The following is a 19,333-nucleotide window of genomic DNA, read 5'->3' on the forward strand; positions in this document are numbered from 1 at the left end:
GTATGATTCATCATTTCAACCCATCAATTCCGTAATACACAGAATATTCGTGTTAGAATAATTAAACCTAACTAATGACAAGCGTGGCTTACTTATTAATCCAATTTCACGGCTGTCAATTTAGCTTTGTTTAAACAAGACAAAGAACACCGCAATATCACGTGCAAATAATATTGCAATCAGTCGCAAGTTGTTATTGTATAGCACGTATTCGCGTATGCACGCGTGGAATAATCGCTAACCAACTTGCGTGCCTTTACAATGTAACAGCCTTATGTATTCATAAAGTGCATCAATTATTCATCAGGCTTGGAGCTGAATGGGCCACGAGAAGAAAATCGCTAAATTTCCTTGCTTTCTCAGGCTTACTTGTTAGCTATGTTTAAAGAAATGCGAGACGCGAGATGATCCATCGTCGATTATGTAACTTTTTTGCAATTATTACAAGCTCAATTACGATGTTGGAACACGGAAGAGGTGTACGGATCTGATGAATAACGCGAAAGGAAGCAAATATAGATACTTATACGCAGGTATACACACGCGTAACAACTTATGCGTATAAATCCGATCGCAACGGGTTCCGTATTACGAGAGAATTAGAATTAGAACAGATCTGCAATTATAGAAAGTATCTAATTATAGAAACGTTAAATGATAGAATAGTATCCAATGTGATGTTCGTTTTCAAGTGTTTTGTTGGGAAAGGGTTGGTCAAGGAATAGCTTTCTATGCTCGATGAAGATATTAATTACTAATTTATTAGTAAGAGAAACAAGTCGTTTAAGAAGAATTTACGAAGCTACTTAAGGAAAAAGTGTTTGAAATAAACACTGCACATACTGCTTTATAATATGTTAATTCTCTGAAGATAAAACATCTTCCCATCCTTCCCAATTTTTTCTTAACATGAATTTTTTAAACAAATTCATAGAAAATAAACCAGATAGTCCTGATGGTTCAGATAGGCCACATAGTTGAGAAATAGACCAAAATACGTCATCCATAAAAGTTAGAAATAATTTCAGTCTAGTCTTACAATGGTCAATTAAACGGAAACTTTGAATAGCACGTTTCGAAGAAATTTTTATTGACAATTCTGTTAAAACTAGAGCTACCGAAGTGGTCAAAATCGATGGTTGTTTGTCATAAAATCGGTTTTATAAATTTACATCGATCCATTTTAGGGCAGTTGACTGATGTATTTTAAAATACTTGTATTATATAAATTTCTTCGTACACCGTACATTTTAATTTGTTGCTCTTACACTCCACGAATTATATACTTTATATATTTTTAAAATCTTACGCTGTAATAGTTCCAGTGTTAAGAATCCAATCGTTTTGCTCGCAACGACCAAACACAAGACAGCGAAGCACAAAGCGAATCACATTCTGTTATCTACCAAGCCCTGCAACGGATCAAACGACTTCCATTCTCTCAGCGGAATTAAATCGAATCAAGAATAAAGGGTAAGGAAGAGACGGAGCGTTGATTTACTCGGTTCTCTTGGTGCCAACAGAGACTTTATCTTTATCGTTGGTTCGCACGGTCTGTAACGGTGCTGAATTCCCTTGGGATCAGTCGTCGTGGCACAAGTGTAGGATGCAAATTCGCCCGACGAACCCTTGGAATTCGACGACGCTTCCGCTGTTTTGATCGCGGTTCACCGAGAATTCACAGCTACGATCACGTCGCATTTACATCTGAATAAGAGCGAAAAGAACCGAGTGAACGCGCTTTCAATTCGTGTGTATTGCGAATTCTACTTGAAAATAGGGTAGAGCATAGGTGAATTTGCTGCTGATTGAGTGGCAAGTTGGATGCGATTTTGATCACGTATTTCAGGATGAGGTTACGGGGTTGTCGCGTTTAAAGGAAGATAGTTTCTGGAGAGCAAATTTTGGATATTTGTGCGTGTTAAATATGTAAAAGATACGTAGTATTTCAAATAAGTGTATGTAAAAGTGCAAAATATATCAGCAATATGTTCGGTATAGGGTAAAATTAAAGGGTAGAATAAAGAGATAACAATAAGAAGACGTATTGAGATTCTCAAACCGTTCGTGATAAATTAAAACTTACTTACAAACGCAAAATAGATATTTAACACTAGAAATACCACGCCAGTCGAAACTACTGGTTCTACAATTTTACAAATGTGTCAACCCTCGCTTGGGGATCATGATCCCAGATGGATTAATAATGTACTACATAACATGGAATTCCTTCTGTAAGAATGTAATAAATCAATAAATATAAAAATATTCCATTATTACGTATTTTTTAAAAACCAGTCATTTTGAATCGTTTTGATAGAAATAGCTTCGTATTAACTATCGGTAGTTCTAGTGTTAATGATAATTTAACACAGATTTTAAGTATTTTCGTGTGTACCATAAACCGTATGAAATATTTAATTTGCGATAGAATATTTAACGATAGATATTTAACAATATCTTTGCAATTATTCCGATATTCTATGGTCTGTTTCTTCATAAGCTGTTTCTTCGAACTTACAATTTGCAGGTAAGATATAATGTTTATCTACTTCTACGTATAATATATATATTAAAAAATCATAAATGTACGACTTGATTAATTAATTATTAATTAATAATTAATTAATTTAATTATTAAATAATTAATTAATTAATTATTCTTGATATCGGCTAACCTTCGGAGGAAAAACATTACGAAAGAAAAGACAACGCATTGATCTTCCTATCCCGGTGTTTGCACACAGTCATATTGATCAATCGTCTTCCATATCTAAACAGATATGCGGAGCTTGCGAAATTTCTTTACACAGAATTGCAATAGGTACAGGGACGCACTTGAAATTTCTTTATGTACCTACATATAAGTACACTCGATGGAAAGTAAGCGAGGCAACTAAGGTGGTATTTTGTAAACGTAATTTTATCGACACGAATCGACACACTTAGAAGAATTATCTATTTCACGCTCTCACAAGCATTTTTCAATCATTTCTAAATCAACAGAATGTCATGTTATATGAAATGTCAATTTTCTAAATCATTTTTTTTTTCCAACAACTATTTTTATCTTTTTATTTGAAACTGACAATTTTCTCTTTCAAAGATGATTTTAATTTCTTCACATTTTTACATTATACAAACGCATTTTTTCGTAACTCGTTGAAAATCAGATATTTCGTATGTTAGAGCTTAATATTTCTTCATATTTTATAAATATATTACTGTTTCAACAGTTCAAATATCTTCCATTTTAACGCTGGGAAATAGGGTAATCGAAACGAGCGATCATTCGTAATTTTTCATAATTTTATAGATTTACAGCGATGCATTTTGAAAGATTTCAGCGATCTTCTATTAAATTTCTAGATAAACTTATCGATTTGTCTTTTATGTTCTATTACTTGTACATACATATTTTGTATATCCTTTTACACATATTTTCTTCGCATAAATTACGTCCAGATATCATTTTCCATATACACAGAAATTTTCATGTTAAGTTTCTCTTTCATATGAATTTGATACCTACGTGCTTCAATCATCAGCAATGCTGCTATTAAACTCTGTCTAAAATCTTATGCAATCAGCCAGAAACAAACGCTAAAGGACATTGCTCGAGAAAAGGAAAAGGAAATTAGCATACACGATTCAAAGATAGGATGCAAATCCATCGCCGATCGATCTTTCGTACACGATCGATCGTTCCTCCACGATCGACGTGTTCTACATTTAAATACGCATGAAGATCGGATCGATTACGAAAGTGTCGCACGTGGAATAGCAGAAAATCACTGCGTGTTCGTTCAACGACGTCCAGAAAAATTTGCGACAGGAGTAGGAAAAAGACAGCAGACAAACCAGAGACAGAAAGTCTATTTGCATAACGAGCCACTGATAAATCAATCTATTCGCGAAGAAAGGAATTGCGAAGTGAAGCGTCGACAGGAATAAACAAGCGTGCAATGTGAAACGTGATTTCGTTTCGAGGCTCGTTTCGATCATTTCTGCGGTGGATTCGTGTTAATTGACGGTGAGATCGTTGACTGAGTATTCAACGAACGGACGTAAATGGGGAGAAAAGCGGCAAGTATCGGCTAGAGCGAAACGGTAACGTCACGAAGTACCGTTATGTACATTATTCGTAATATTAGATTGATATTCGTTTGATATGATAGTGGCGTTTAAGATGAACGATGCTTTGTAATAGCATCGTGGAGATCTGGCAGATACAATGACGAAGAAATATATCGATGGACCAACTTCTCCAAATTTCCCCATAAATTTGTCCTAAAGAATATGACCTTTTTACCTACGTAATCTTTTTTGTAAAATATGATTTTCCAATAATAACATTCAAACAAGAGTAAAAATCATTTACGATATTTAAACGATATTTATTATAGATCTAAAAACAGTATAGTTACCGATAGTTTTAGTTCTTGAAACTTCATGTAGAAACTTTAGAGCCATTATTTTTTTGGTTCTATATTAATCGCAAAATGTTTTCAGAATCGATTCTTCTATCGATTTTACAATAATGTAAATCTTACGCTCATCGCTTTTTTAACTCTCTTCTATTATCCATTTTTATTGCCCACTCTTATCGCGCAGTTGTTTAATAATATGAATTACGATACCTTGTCTAAGCTTTAGACTCGAAGAACAGATTTTACGAAACGATCGGACGAACGATCGTATGTTTTATCAATGTATACTAAAGTTTACGGTAGTTGCTCGGTACACGTGTGAGTACGATTAGCTCGTAACAAACATCGTAAGCTGCTGAACGTAACTTTTCTTCTCGTAAGGGGAAGAGATTCGACCACAAGCGGTTAACAAATAAATGACGAGGCTCGTATTCGATGCGTAGTTGGAGATTTCTCCGATCGAGTCGAGGTGAGCGCGAGCTGAAACTTTTCAACGAAGAGCAAAACGTTTCCGCGTTGCGCGTCTCTCTACGGCAGATGCGTGCGAAAGGAACAACTGAACGCGAAAGTTCGCGTTTTATGACCGTGGCATTACGCCGGCGGCAGCCCGGTTGAAACGTTAACGATCGAAACGTTTTCCTGTCTAAGCGACGATGATTCGACGAGTTTCGTAATCCGAGGGTGAAATGCTCCAGCCACGCACACCATCATCCTCGAGAAAAGTTGAGAAACGTTTGAAACGCGTTCGATTACACTACGTTGGATACAAGTCAAGTTTCTGCCACTCACAAAATCTCAAGTAAATCTTAAAATCTTTTCTAATTCGAGCTTCCAATTTTTCGAACGTTTAATTCGACAAGTCCCGAGATCCTCGAATTAACTTTGTCAAATCCACCCAAATGAATGAACTGTATAAACAAAAGATATTAAACGCAACGCAGAAATTCCAATCCCTTTCTATCATTACCCATTACACGATAATTTTCAACAAAATCTTACAAAATCAAACCATCGTAAAAACCGTCAAACCTCTCACATTCGATCTACAATCTTACACTTATTTCACGAAATAGCAATAGAAAAGGAAGAAAGGAATATCTTTTTGTCTCGTGCTCTCCAAAGTGAACTTCGAAACTTCGCTGTTCAATTTCCCGAAAGTATGCCTATCTACGTACCATTGCATAAAAGCACAGACCTCTGCGTAAAAAGGTACAACGCACCTATCAAGAACAGCTCATATTCGCTATAGCGTATCCGAGAGATCAAGGAGAAGACGTATGATCGCATCTTGGTGGAGCATCTCGAAAAAAACTATCGCGTGCGTTTTAGCCAGCTCGGTGGACGACTCGACTCGCGTTCCTGGACGTTCCGCTTCTTCCTTGTCCGCGCAGAGGCGGCTAGAAAAAGCAAAGTGACGCGCAAGGCAGCGAGATGTATCTTGGGCAAACGCCACCACAAATCACCGCGATCGTTTCGCGAGAACGAGCGGAACCAAGTCCCTCTGGACGTCTTCTTCTTCTTCTTCTTCTTCCTCTTCTTCTTCTTCCTCTTCTTCTTCTTCTTCTTCTTCTTCTTCTTCTTCTTCTTCTTCTTCTTCTTCTTCTTCTTCGACAACGAGGGGAAAAAGAAATAGCCGGAAAAAGAGGGGAAAGTCTGGCGTGGAAAGGCTCGCGAGCACCATTTTCTCGCCTTCGACCAAGAAGCTTAATTGCGCGGATACCGTTTTAACGAAGTTGCGGGGAGAAGTTAATAAACTCTGGCTGAGCAATCAACGCTCATCCATCAGTTATATCGCGCCGTGTAAAACCTTATTGGCGAGTCGTGTTATGGTATACTATATATGCTCGGTGCCTTACTGTCTGCTGTCGTTCACCACAGAGAAACACTCGTTTAAATACTTGAACGCTTTCACCGTAGAACCTGTCGTACGTCCGAGAAATACAAACTATCAAGACTTATAATTATTACGACGAACAATTGGGTATCCTTCTTTTAAAATCTACTGTACAATCCACTACGTCTTAAATGTAAATGCGCGATATATATAAGGTTCAATTCTAGGATAATTCTGAAAATCGAGTTTATTGTGAAAATACTTAAATGAAATACAGAAGTAAACAACAATTAATAACAGTAATAATTAAATAAACAACAAGCAATTAATAACAGTAAACAATAAATAGCAAGTTCTGTGCAATGTCTACCTGAAAATCGAAAATCGATTTTCAACGTCCTGAGCTACCGATCTTTCTCCGTCTATCTTCAATGTTTTAAATAATTACTCTTTCTTCTGTGATCTTGTCTATCTCCGATGTTGGTCTCTGTCCGTCCGTTTGGGAAATGCGTGTCTCTCAAAATGGCTCTGCGTAAAACAAAGAAAGCTGCTCTGTCCGTGAAACAAAAGAAGTCGTGCTGTCCGTAAAACAGAGAAAGTACCCTTGTTTATCCGCATTTGAACTCTTAGAGAGTTTACATATATATAGGAGACAATATTTGTTAAATTTTGCGATATCGTTATTTTAATCGACGGTGAAAGGGTTAAAAGTTGTTTTAAACGACACGAAAGTTTAAGGAAGGCAAATATGGGAACGAAGGTGAATCGCGATTCTCGATGAAAGTCTTAAAACTATGACTCGCAAAGTTGAAGACTTGTATGGCTGGAGTTTTCTAATCTGAAATTGAATCGAAGTTGAAACTGGATTCGGACGAACAGGTATTGACGAATGTAATACGAAACAAATCCTTGGAATTCCTTTGTAGGTTCGATAGTAAAGTTGATCCACGTTCGCTTAAAAGATTACAACATTAGTAGTTTGTCGTGTAAAATCTTCCTAATCAAAAATCATCTTCTTTATGTCATATTGCTCGTCCAAAAATTCAGATACGTATACGTAGCTTCACGATTTTGAAACAATCGAAACAATTTTTACAACGTATATATTAACAACGTTAACGAACAGAACTCGTGGAAATGTAAATAGAAATAGAAAATCCCACGAAGACATCGATCCTTAATCAGTCAATTTCGCAATTAAATCATATCTTGTAAGAAACGAGTAGCTATGGAAGAACTTTTGAACGACCGTGTACATCCGATTCTTCTGCCGGCGAAACCACAAACAACACCATTCACAATACCTCTCCACTTGAAACCGATCCAGACCACGATGCTCGCAATCGAGGTCATACTCGTCCATAAAAATGGACGCGTTCTCGCGCCACTCCCCTGATTGTTAATCGAAGACGCGATCGAACTACGAAAAACAGAGAAACAAGTGGGCACGTTGGCTTAATTGCCGAGTTAATCTTCGAACAAACCACGGCACGCTGGTACAGTCGATCAACGACAAGAGGTTTCTTATTTTCACGAGGGGTATCGATAATCTTGCGCTTCCTACGACGCTGATTACGTTCCTTTCTTCGTTTTCGTTCGCCAGAATGGCGCCGCTCTTCCAACGATTCGCTACGATTCTCTGAATCCTTGTCGTATATCTCGATCGACTTGGAGCGTGCTTATTAACCTCTTTTAATCACCGATCATTCGTTAAATATCGACGAGAGCGCGAAAGGGGAGACGTAATTTTTAAGATGATTTTTCTGTATCCATTAATCGTCGTAGTATCCATTTCACGATCGTAAAGACGAATTCGTATAAATTCTTATAGCTACGACCTTCCACTTTTTAATCTAATTCTTTAAATTAATAAATCTTAATAAAAAAAAAAGATCTATTACTAGACGTGATATGATAATATTTGTATTTCTGTCCGCCTTGACTTTTGCACAAGTTCGGAATATCGTTGATCTTCGTAATAAAAATTGAGAATTTCATGGATTCTCCATTAAAAACAAGAAAGACGGATGAAATATCAGTGCAGAAATTGAATTTCATCGAAACAAAACTGCTATATCAGTTTTACAAATTATCGCGTAATAATAGAATCTCGTAGTCATAATCGAGTAACAATATCTCGAAATTGTATTTCCTGATAAAAGCAGCTGCAGTGCTTGCGAAAAGCCTCGGCTCTAATAATTTGATTGTACAAATGAAATAGCTTGAAAGTACTTGAATATGCAAAGTATGAAATTTTGTCATATTCTCAAATCTACTCTGCTTATCATACTTTAACGTTAAATAACTCGACCTAAAGTCCTGCCCAACTTAACGATATAATAATCTACGTTTTGTTAAACATGTATTTAAAAGATATAAGCCCCAGAACTCTACTTAATCCTGTTGTTTTCCTCGGATTCTTATGACACAGAGTATTATATTTTTATAGATACTATTAAAATAAATAATTACTAAATATTTAATTTGATATCCAATATTATTTCACTATTGTCTCTGTACGTTCCATACATTTTACGAATAAAACGTTCCAAAAGAGAAGTAAGAAGAGCAGAACGATTAATGATCGAAGCAACAGCCCTAATAAATTCTCCGTAGCTCCGCAAAATCACCAAAGATCTCAGGGATCCGCAGATTACTCACCACTTTGCAGTTTCTCCAATCCCAACTGCTTCCCACTTCCTCCAATTCCACGTTTCACTTCACAATTCACCTGCCATCGGAAGATTCACCTCCTGTATTTATTATTCTCACTTTCCAACCCCGAGCAACGTCCTCGCTATATTTCGTCGCGCTCGGTCCAGCACGGATTGTCCTAACGAGAACAAAATCGGTGAATAGAGACGCGCGATTAATCAAGCAGAACCCGCGTGCTTTTATCGTGTCCCTCGTGCGGAACTTTATCGTCGCGTTGCAGAGATAATGCCGGGCCGTCTGCACGCCGACACGCTCACAGCGTCCCCGAAGCCCGACGCGCGTTAAATCGTGTAGAAATCCAGGTTGGATGTGCACCGGCCTGAAGCCGCAGAACTCGCGTCCCTGACCTGCTCAACCGGTGGCCTCGATGAATCACGCGACCGGTAGATCTTCGGCAAGACAATCGACGAAAGTTCTCAGTCGGTTGCAGGGTCAGGGCACTCACTTTCGATTATAGCCAAACGCTTTGTTTCTAATTAATTAAGTAGATTATTTCGTTGGATTTGGTTAGCAGATTGACCTTTTTTAACGTCGATCGATAGCCAGTTTCCGTGGTGTTCTGTTATTGGCTTTCTTGCTTCTCTAAGGTTTGCAAGCTTCTTATAGCTGAGTTCTAGGAACTCACACAGGGCACTCACGTTCGATCGTAGTTAAATACTTTGCTTTTACTTGGTCAAGAAGATTATTACGTTGGATCAGAATGCTAGATCGATCTTTTAACGCGATTCGATACTCAATTTCTGCAGTATTCTATCGCCTCTTTTGCTTACGAAGCTTCTATACGATTTCCAAGCTTCTTATAGATTGGTCCTGGAGAGATTCTGTAAAACGCTGTAAGTTTTCGTTCGTTGGTTTCGTAAAGTTTGTATAATTGTGCACGCGGACGTTCGTGAACTCTTACAGTTCACTTTTGTAGATTTTGTACAACCTTTTAACTTGATTTTCTTGTTGTTTTCTCAGAATAGCGTAGGCTTCCTCGATTTGCTTCTTCTTCGACTTAGGCGTAATTCTCTAGCAGTTTTTAGTACACTTTTATAGATTTTCGTATGTTTTAAGACTTTCTTAATTTACTTTTGGAGCTTTTGTAGAGTACTACAGTTTACTTCCGTAATCTTTGAAACATTTTACGGCAAAATACTGCATACTTTTCTTGCTTGCTCCCTTAATCTTTTACAGATTACAGTAAGCTTCCTTAACTTATCTCTATAGCTTTTGTGAAATTCTCTGAGAATCGTTAGCACGCTTCTGTACCTTTCGTGAAGTTCCGTAAACTTCCTCAACTTGCTTACCTAGCTTTTACAAAGTACTAGGAAGCTTTCTCCGCTGTAGCGTTAACGAAGTTCTCTGAACTTTTACACTTTTCTGTCTTTCTTTCGTCGATCTATTAAATCTTTGATCCTTCTTCACCTTCTACTTTCTTTTTCCTTTCTTCTACTGCGAACAAAATTTATATAATCTTTGCAAGCTATCCTTGCATCGTAATTTAGTATAATTGTCTTACGCTGAAATCAATGGCCTGTACGCACACTCGCCTTCAATGAAGTTTTAATTTTAACGAATTACTTTTAATTAGAGAAACTCTTTTGTTTCGAAAAGTAATAATTAAACGAATAACTTCTGAAAATTTGCAAATTCTATTTCGAAAAATTTGTTTGCGCAAACAACGGGAATATTATACAAATTAACGAGAATGCTTCGCTAGGAAAAGTGAGTTATGAAATTAGAAAAATTTATAATTGATTGCAATAATTCTACGCGGGTAGAAAGTATGTATAACGAAGCTGTATTTAATCCTGATTACAACGGAGTACACTTTTACGAAGTCTTAAAATTCCTTCCTTTATTATCTTCAATAATCTCGAGTTTCTTATTTCACGAGAAAGCTCGTGGTATTCCTTGGGAACAATAAATTCGTGGCCTTCGAGTTTAATCTTCAACGATGTTGCAGCCCTTAATTCCAGAAGTTGTTCGAGTTCGTTAGACTCGATTGAAGTGGAAGTTTCGCGATTGCGGTTTAACTTCCCGATACGATATTTCACTCGATTTTATTACACTTTTGATCAACGAACTCCTCTTTTGATTCGATCTTTGATTAATGGAAGAAATATGTTTCTACTAACAATGTTGCGATTGGAATCTTATTTCCATTGTGAAAAGCTTCGTTTCGTGCTGTACAATGTCCATTGAATAAAATGATCCGAAGAAAAGAAACGTTTCATAGAAGCACGATCACTGAAATAAGGATTTCTGATTTAAAAAAGCAATAAATATTACATCGAAACGGCGATTCTCTATCGGTTCATGAAGATTTAATTCAATCCCGGAACTTTAAATCGAATCCGTTGTTGCTATATTTTTCTACAAATCGACTCCTCTTTATCGTGTCAACGATATATTATTCGTTATCTTCGAAATGTCAATACGGCTTATTATCAGGTTGCGTCTGAATAGGCTTTGAACAAACTAAGCCGGTGATTTATTCCACGATTTTACACTACGATCCTCGATACGACACTTTTCAAACCGGTTTTCTCGCCTGGTTATCTCAATTCCCTCGCTAACCTAATTCTTTCTTTTCTACTCTAATGATCGCCGTATCTCTTCGATAAAAAAAAGAAAACGAAAAAAAATCACTTTATGAATCATCGAACTATTATCGATTAATTTACTTATCATTTAGAACATTTCCCGATCTCGATTTCCTAATCCCAAGACCAAGACACTTTGCTCGTCTTCAAAGGAAACAAAGTTATCGGCTAATCTGAAGCTGTTTTTCATTCAGAACATTTCTTTAATCTTTCAAGAGTACAAAACACTTAGATTCTCGCGAAGAAAAAAGTTATCGATCGCTCGTGCTAAAATTTCCTAATCTCCAATTTAAGACACTTTATTCGTCCTCGCTACGACAAAAGAAATAATTACCGATCGATCACGCTAAAATTCCTTCCTACGGTGAACTGTGAAACTTCACGGCGAACAATTTAACCTTTCACTGCACGTGTTCGTCGAAACTTCGTCTCCGCCAAATTTCCATCCTTAAAACCCGCAATACTCGGATTATCACCCGGCAACTTGCCAATCTAATCCCTCTGTGGTACCGGGCCTCGTTTTCCTCTCGATCGGACAGCAAGAGACGAGGAACTCTCGTGCCAGAAGACAGAACTCTCGATCTCGAGTTCCTTGGACTTCCTCTTGAGAGCAAGTTAACCAACAATCCCGTGGTGTAGCTCTATCTAGATCAGCAACCTGTTGATCAGTCCTTTCGACGACTACCTTCGTTGCACGAGTCTTAACGAACAGATACCCGATCGAAAGTTTGCAATTTATTTAGAGCCAGATCTCGTCGAACATTGATCAGCTATTTGAATTTCCGATCGATTTTCTCGCGGTTAGGTCTTTGTGCACGAGATTCGTGACGATACTGTCGTCGTGAAACGATAGACTAGTCGATAGTCGCTGGAATTACGCTTTCGAGGCTGCTTCAACTGGAAACGGATTCGTCGAGGCGTCCAAACTTGGCCATCCAACTTCTAGATGTCCAAGTTGGACTCTGCGGCGTTGAATCGGCTACTGGGTCTTCCTAGAAAGTGCTTGGTACTCCCTGATTGGAGGCAAAGACGTGTTATGATCGATGGACCATTTGTCTCGTTGCATTAAGCGCAATTGTTTCCTAATTGTACAAAGGTATCGTAATTGGATTTGCTTCCTATTGGTTCTTCGACTGTATCTCTTCTTCTCTGATAAAGTAACGGTTGACCGTGAAGATTTTTTAATGTTTGCAGATAATATAGAAAGACTCTTTTAAAGGTACTTTGTTAGCTTTGTTGAAAGTAAGAAACTTTCTAAGATTCTTGTACCGTTTCTTCCTCTTATTTATTCCGTAAATTGTTTTATTCAACAATCTTACACGCGTAGGAAAGTTGTGCGGAATTTTCGAACGATCACCGAGTCTTCGCAACCAATAGTTCCCTTCTCTTACGAATAAGAATCCCTTAGAAATCCTATTCCACTCTGCAAGCACGACTGATGTCTCTACTCACTTCGTCGCAGTATCAACCACGCTCCTAAGCACCAAACAACCCCCCGGAAACACACTTCTCGACTTCTCCTTACCGCGTAATAACAACAATCACACATACACGCACAACGAGTGTCTTTCGATCTTTGCAATTTTATCCAGACTTTTGTCAGAGTACAAATTTCCAGCGACGATCCTCCAACGATTGCAATTTGATTTCTCAATCTATTTGCTATCGACGACTCTCGTGAATTATCGCGATATCCTCCGAAAGGAGGATCGAGAATAGATCAAAACATCGCGTTGCTGGCGCGAACGAGGATCGAGTCGACGTAGGAGCGCGCAGACCGCGCGTTTTCGAACATGTTTCCCGGCGAAGTTCGATCGATTGGGGGCCGCGATATCGCTCGATCGGTAAGAACGGCGGCCGAGGGTTTGGCGACGAGCCGGAAGCGGCGGCGCGACCAAAATGGCGGAAGGTCAGGGTTCGCGCGGTAGATACGGACAGGACACGCGACAACGAGACCGATCGGAAACGTGTCGAAGGATAAAACCGAGCGCACGGCGCAGGTAAGAGAGGTTTTCGAGCAACTACGAGCCGGTCAGAAGGCGGCGTGTCTTTCTCCCCTGCATCGTGCATCAACTCGCCGGAGAGAGGGAAATGGCGAAACGATGGTAGGAGGTAGAGTGTAGTGCAAAAAGTACGCGGGGAGGGGAGACGTAGGTGAACGCGATAGATCTCTGTTCTCCGGGAATCGGTATCAGGATCCCGATTATAGATCAGATTAAGTACAGTACGTATTCGTACGCGACGATCAAAAAGACGTAGTCGTCTTTGTATAATGCGATCAAAGGATCGCAACTACCGTCCAATATATCGCGATCAAAAAAATTCCAATCACTCTCGTATAACGCGAACAAAAAAATTGACCTCGTGTCACGCGATCAAGAAATTGCAATCGACCTCGTTCCATATTTCCACGTTTTTTTTTTTTTTTTTTTCGTGAATTTTTGAACGAAAATCCTAGTGATCATGCCCGTATATATTGGGAATACTCTTCCTCTTTTAAGAAGATTTATAATAAGATTTATAATAATATTTCGTGTATAGCATAACGTGTCAGATACTTTGTAACTTGAAAAATAAACTGTAATCTACGTTGTCGTGCGTGATGTTTCTTCGCCTAGCTTGAATCCTGGAGGCGCCCCTACAAATATCGCCCACATATTTTTTAACCCTCGTGTTTATTTCAAATTATCGGTACCACACTTATCATCTGTAATTAGTGCAATGTCAATGTCGAGAGTAAAAAAGAAAGTGTTACGTTTAAAAAGATACTTGTTGTTAGTAAGATATCGCAAATAATAGCAAACGATATGAAAAATATTTCTTTCTGAATGGTATCGTAAGATCACGCATACACGCTATTAAAATTATTTCTTCGAATGGAATTTCAAACATCCATCAACTGTTACGTCTTTATTAAGTATTACGTTCCTCGCAATTTTAAACGTCCATCATCTGTTACGTCTTTATATTAAGTATTACATTTTTCGCAACAGGTATTACATAATCGAGATGATGCGTTAATAAATTTAATTGCCGGTTAATTTGAAAGTCACTGAGAAACAAGCGGAGATATAACGGAGATTGAACGAAGATACATTTTTTTAAAATAATGCTATATGTACTAAAGCCACGCTCTATTTCCATGATACTGTTTCGTCTGGAAATTGCCCGTCTGAACCGATTCTGAAAATGGAAATCATTAATTATCTGCGCGCTGCTAAAACGGTTAAGGAACATCACGATGTTGAAAGCTTGAGAGGCCGGTTTTTACAGTTACGTTTATGAAAATATGTACGTCTGAAATAGTAAACTGTGAGTGCTTGAATTTCAATAAATCGGACGAAACTTGACGATTATCTGAGAATTATTTAAAGCGAAAATAAAGTCTTCAATGTTAAGAATTTTTAATGAAAAATGATTCAAGTAATTGTTTAGTTTTTAAAATGTCAGTTCTTAGCTGGCAACTCCAAACAACTACTGACAGATTTCGTAGTCTTCTTTTTACGATTGTTAAAGTCACGCACGAGTCTAGCAAAATTGATGTTCGCCCTTTTTGAGATAAAAACATAGTTATACGTATTACATCACTTTAATTACGGCTAAACCTCTTGGGAAAAAAACTAATTAACTTTAGTTTTATAAGTTTTCCAATTTCATTACTCTGTTGGATAATTACTGTTCGACTTGTAGAAAAATACTAAAACAAATAACTTTGGACAAAATGACAAATGACAAAAACTTACTCCTATGATTGTAGTTATCTTAAGAACGTAATTATTTATATTAATCTTAATTCGCAGAGCAAATTACAAATGCAGTAATGTTTGTAATATCGCCATTTTTGTCTGCTCTGTAATTTATCGAGTTGATCAAAGGTATAACTGTAGAACAGCTCGATTATGTGGCATACTTCTTGTAAAATGTTACAGGTCGACAGCTGTAGTTTTAATAACATTGTAGCGAACACCAAGTAGTTTCGCATAAAACTTAGTCGGCTAGAAACAAAGTAAACAAATAATAATCTTATCGATCGGAATTACTGTTTTATCAAGTAATCGATCTTTCACAGGTTCCATAAGCGAAGAAACATGTACAAAACATTGTACAATTCATAAAATAGTATCAATCGTAATCTCCGTATTACGATAATCCCAACAATACTATTTGTTGACTAGAATTTTATAATCAATCTTCTGATATAGAAAATTGAACGTATTTCTTTTCGTTTCGAGTAAAACTTCACTAACAAATTTGTTACTTAATTTCGTATTAGGATAAGGAGATTAGAACTTTACAAAGTTTGTCGAAAAATCTCTTTAAAGATCGCTTTTAAAATTATCTTCGTGTTAATTTTCTGAAGGATTCGATATAACTCTGTGAAGCATCGATTCGTAACGTTCACATGCTTGCTGTTGTAGAACCAACGTTCTACAAAGGAAGAAACATTTCAAAGACGATGCATTCGAGTCGCAATTTTACGCACAGCTGACTTCGCTAACCCTTTGCTGTCAGTTGGTTCCTGCCTAAAGCAACAGGTGGTCGTCGATGCCACGTGTCGATCCTGGAAACAACCTGCAATTTTGCATTTTGCAATCGCAGAATCTAATCAAACCAGCTACAACGATTTGAATAACGTAACATGATACCATCGACGTTAATTTTGCAAATTATTCGGATAAAAATAGACAAAGATTCAACTATAAATTTCAGCGAATATATCGGATGTAGAGAAAGGTTCTGTACCGCTATGAATTAGATTTAGCTGCATTTTTTAGAAGGCTGGGATAATTTCAATTGTTCGATACTAAAGATACAAAGTGTGTTTTCCACGAACAAAATCTGATAATTAAAACTAATATAAATAATATCTATAAATAAGATCTAATTTCCATTTGTTAGGAGGTTACGATAATTTCAATTGCTCGATACTAAAGATATCAAAGTCTCCTTTTCCACGAACAAAATCTGATATCTAAAAGGTACAAATCTGATAATTGAAAGTAAAGTCTAATAGATGCAAAGTAAAGATCCAGAAAATCGGAGCAACGATACGTATAAAGAAGATTCGAAGACCTCGAATGAAAATTGCTATTTTATAAAAATAAGAAGATTTAATAATTCCAATTAATGTTTATTATTTTAATATTTAATCAAAGAGACGTGGCACGTGAATGAATTACAAAGTAGCCTTTGCCAATCTTTTAATAGCTCGTATATTGTTCGATAGGGATTTTACAGGTGTACATTAATGGGAACAACGTCGTAAATGACTCATCGTAAAGACAGCCGGAGTTTTGTGTCCATCACGCTACAAATCGTTTAATACGTGTTCGATACAATTTGAACCATCTATTTTAATAATCGGTAGACTTCGTTCCTATACATACGGCGGACAGATATACAAGAACATCATATCGTACAAAATAGTAGCAGTAGTATCACCACCAGTTTCGTTCCCACGGATTCTCCTTTTATATACGGTACCCTCTCATTGACCTTCGGTATTTCCAGCTTATCGTTCTATTTCGTAACAAATCTTATAAAAATACGATCTTCTAACTCTTTATTTGGCCACCGTTCCATTCTTTTCTCTATTCGTTTCTCTTTCTAATAAAAATACACAACCTTCCTTTCTTCGTTTCTGAATTTTAGATATATTTCGTAAAAAGTACGATACTCAAAGAGCTACGATAAATCGTAATTTTGTACCCCGTTTTCCTTCACCTTCTTTTTTTACTTTCAATTAGAAACTACGTGCGATAATGAATGTATGAAATCAAATAGTCTCGCCGAAATCAACCCACAAAAATCTCATTTTTTCTTTGTTTCTCCGCTTTGACGAAGAAATTAAAAACTACCATAAATGAATTATACAGCGGCGAATCAATGATAGGAAAATAACAATGTATCTAGATAACGAATATTGATGTATTTCTGAAAAAATATATAAAATATAGAAAGTAAAATACCTATTACGATATCGAATAAATGAAACGAATTTCCATTTTGATTCAATTCCTTCAGCGATTTCCTTTAAAAAATACGTGTCCATAAAAATGTACATCCACATTGTTCCAGCAATAAGCATACAAAATGATACCTAAATATATAAATAAGAAGTTTGATAAAGGCTTAATTAAATTGTTGTCTCGGCCTGACATCAAGAAACTACTAGATATCAATAAAATAAACAAGAACTCTTTTTAACCGGACATTGAGAAGTCACATTTTATTTTTAAGATAGTACCAAACATGAAACAAACAATAAACTTTGTTAAGCAATTTATCCGATAGTTAACCAAATTATCCTCGATCGTTTCAATCAGTCGCCAAATAAAGAGTTAAAACGCTTTCACCTTGTAGAGCAAAGAATCGAAACGATTACAGTGGTCGTCGCCTCGCTAGTTGCGCGTGTGTCTCGATCGTACATCGTGGAAAACATCCTCTCGTTCACGTCGAAATAAGCTTCTAAACCGAAACTCAGTGGCGTTGGAAAAATGGTAAAAATGGAAAAATTCGATGCTTTCTCTCGATTTTGCACGGTCGTTTTCGTCAATAAATATATACCGTACACAGAAATCGATCGAAAGAGGAAAACAATTGAAACATCACGGAAGGACCTTATTATCTACAAAAAGCCATATTAGATGAGCCATTCGATGACGAAAGACTTTTCTCACTTTTCTACTCCAACTTCCTTTCTTTTGCTCTTCTAATTTTCTCCTTTCCTTTTCGCTCTTTTTCTCTTTTAATTTGGTTGTTCGCTTATTATTTCTCTATCGTTTCTTTTGTACTTGTTTTGTCCCATTTTTAACCCTTAAAGGCTACCATGAGCGAAGTTTCACTTTGTGCACAAATTTTGTTTCTTCGTAATATATTAATCGTACGTTATATTCAACGTTACTCAGAGTTTTGTCTTATATTAATAATTACAATCGATAAATTTCCTACTTTTTTATTGCATACAATAAAGACAACGCTGAAACTGATTGACTGAAACTAATTTGAGTAAACCAACAGAAACTAATTTTTTGAAACGCGCTATAAATTCACAATCGGCTAATATTCCTAGTTATAAACCTTTGTATTTCTAAATATCAGACACACTCGAGTATGAAACCTATAGTTTACTCTCTCTTCCAACAAATACAATTTAAATTGTTGCTGCGAGCCCGTCAATTGCATTTGCTTGACTTCGTCATTTATGAAAATAACCAAAAATGTGCCGAGCCAGGGGTGAAATTTCATTCACGATAGTATTAGCGTGATTTTCTTGAACAACAGCTTCTAAGGGTTAATTTTCGTTTTATCCTCGGTTATATTCGCCGCGTGGAACTGAACGACGGATCAGAGGACTAAATGAAGGATTAAAGGCATTTCGACGCGTGTATAAATATGTAATGTAAATAAACGAGGAAAGAGCTTTGATTTCCTTCCACGAAACCAAAAACGCACTCGGGGCTGTTGTACTATGATCAATGATTTTTTTATTAAACAAATTAAATACAAAAGATCGCATCTTTTTTTCTCTGTTTTCCTTGTTGCTCGTACTGTCGACCGCGACGCGCAGTCGCTCCATTCTCGAGTTGATATAAATAATTAAAAACAACAGAAGAGAACAGGGGAGGGCAAGGGGCATTAAATAAAAAGTAAAAGAAGTCATCAAGAGGTAAAAGCAGGGCGGAGATCGTGGAAGAAGACGTTAAAGGCTTTTTCTACATCTTCTGACTCTCTCTCTCTCTCTCTCTCTCTCTCTCTCTCTCTCT

At 37.0% G+C, this 19,333-nt stretch overlaps 1 protein-coding gene across 1 annotated transcript in view; it reads right to left on the reverse strand.

Moving 5' to 3' along the window:
• LOC126867641 (uncharacterized) overlaps nt 1-10,636 on the reverse strand; it is a 94,569-nt gene extending 83,933 nt beyond the window's left edge. The window contains exon 1 of the mRNA XM_050622350.1: nt 8,926-10,636. The gene's annotated coding sequence lies outside the window, so the exon portion shown is untranslated. The remainder of the gene's footprint in view (nt 1-8,925) is intronic.
• Nucleotides 10,637-19,333: the final 8,697 nt, after the last annotated feature.

The sequence above is a fragment of the Bombus huntii genome, chromosome 7 (genome assembly GCF_024542735.1).
Source record: "Bombus huntii isolate Logan2020A chromosome 7, iyBomHunt1.1, whole genome shotgun sequence".
Taxonomy (NCBI): Eukaryota; Metazoa; Arthropoda; class Insecta; order Hymenoptera; family Apidae; genus Bombus; species Bombus huntii.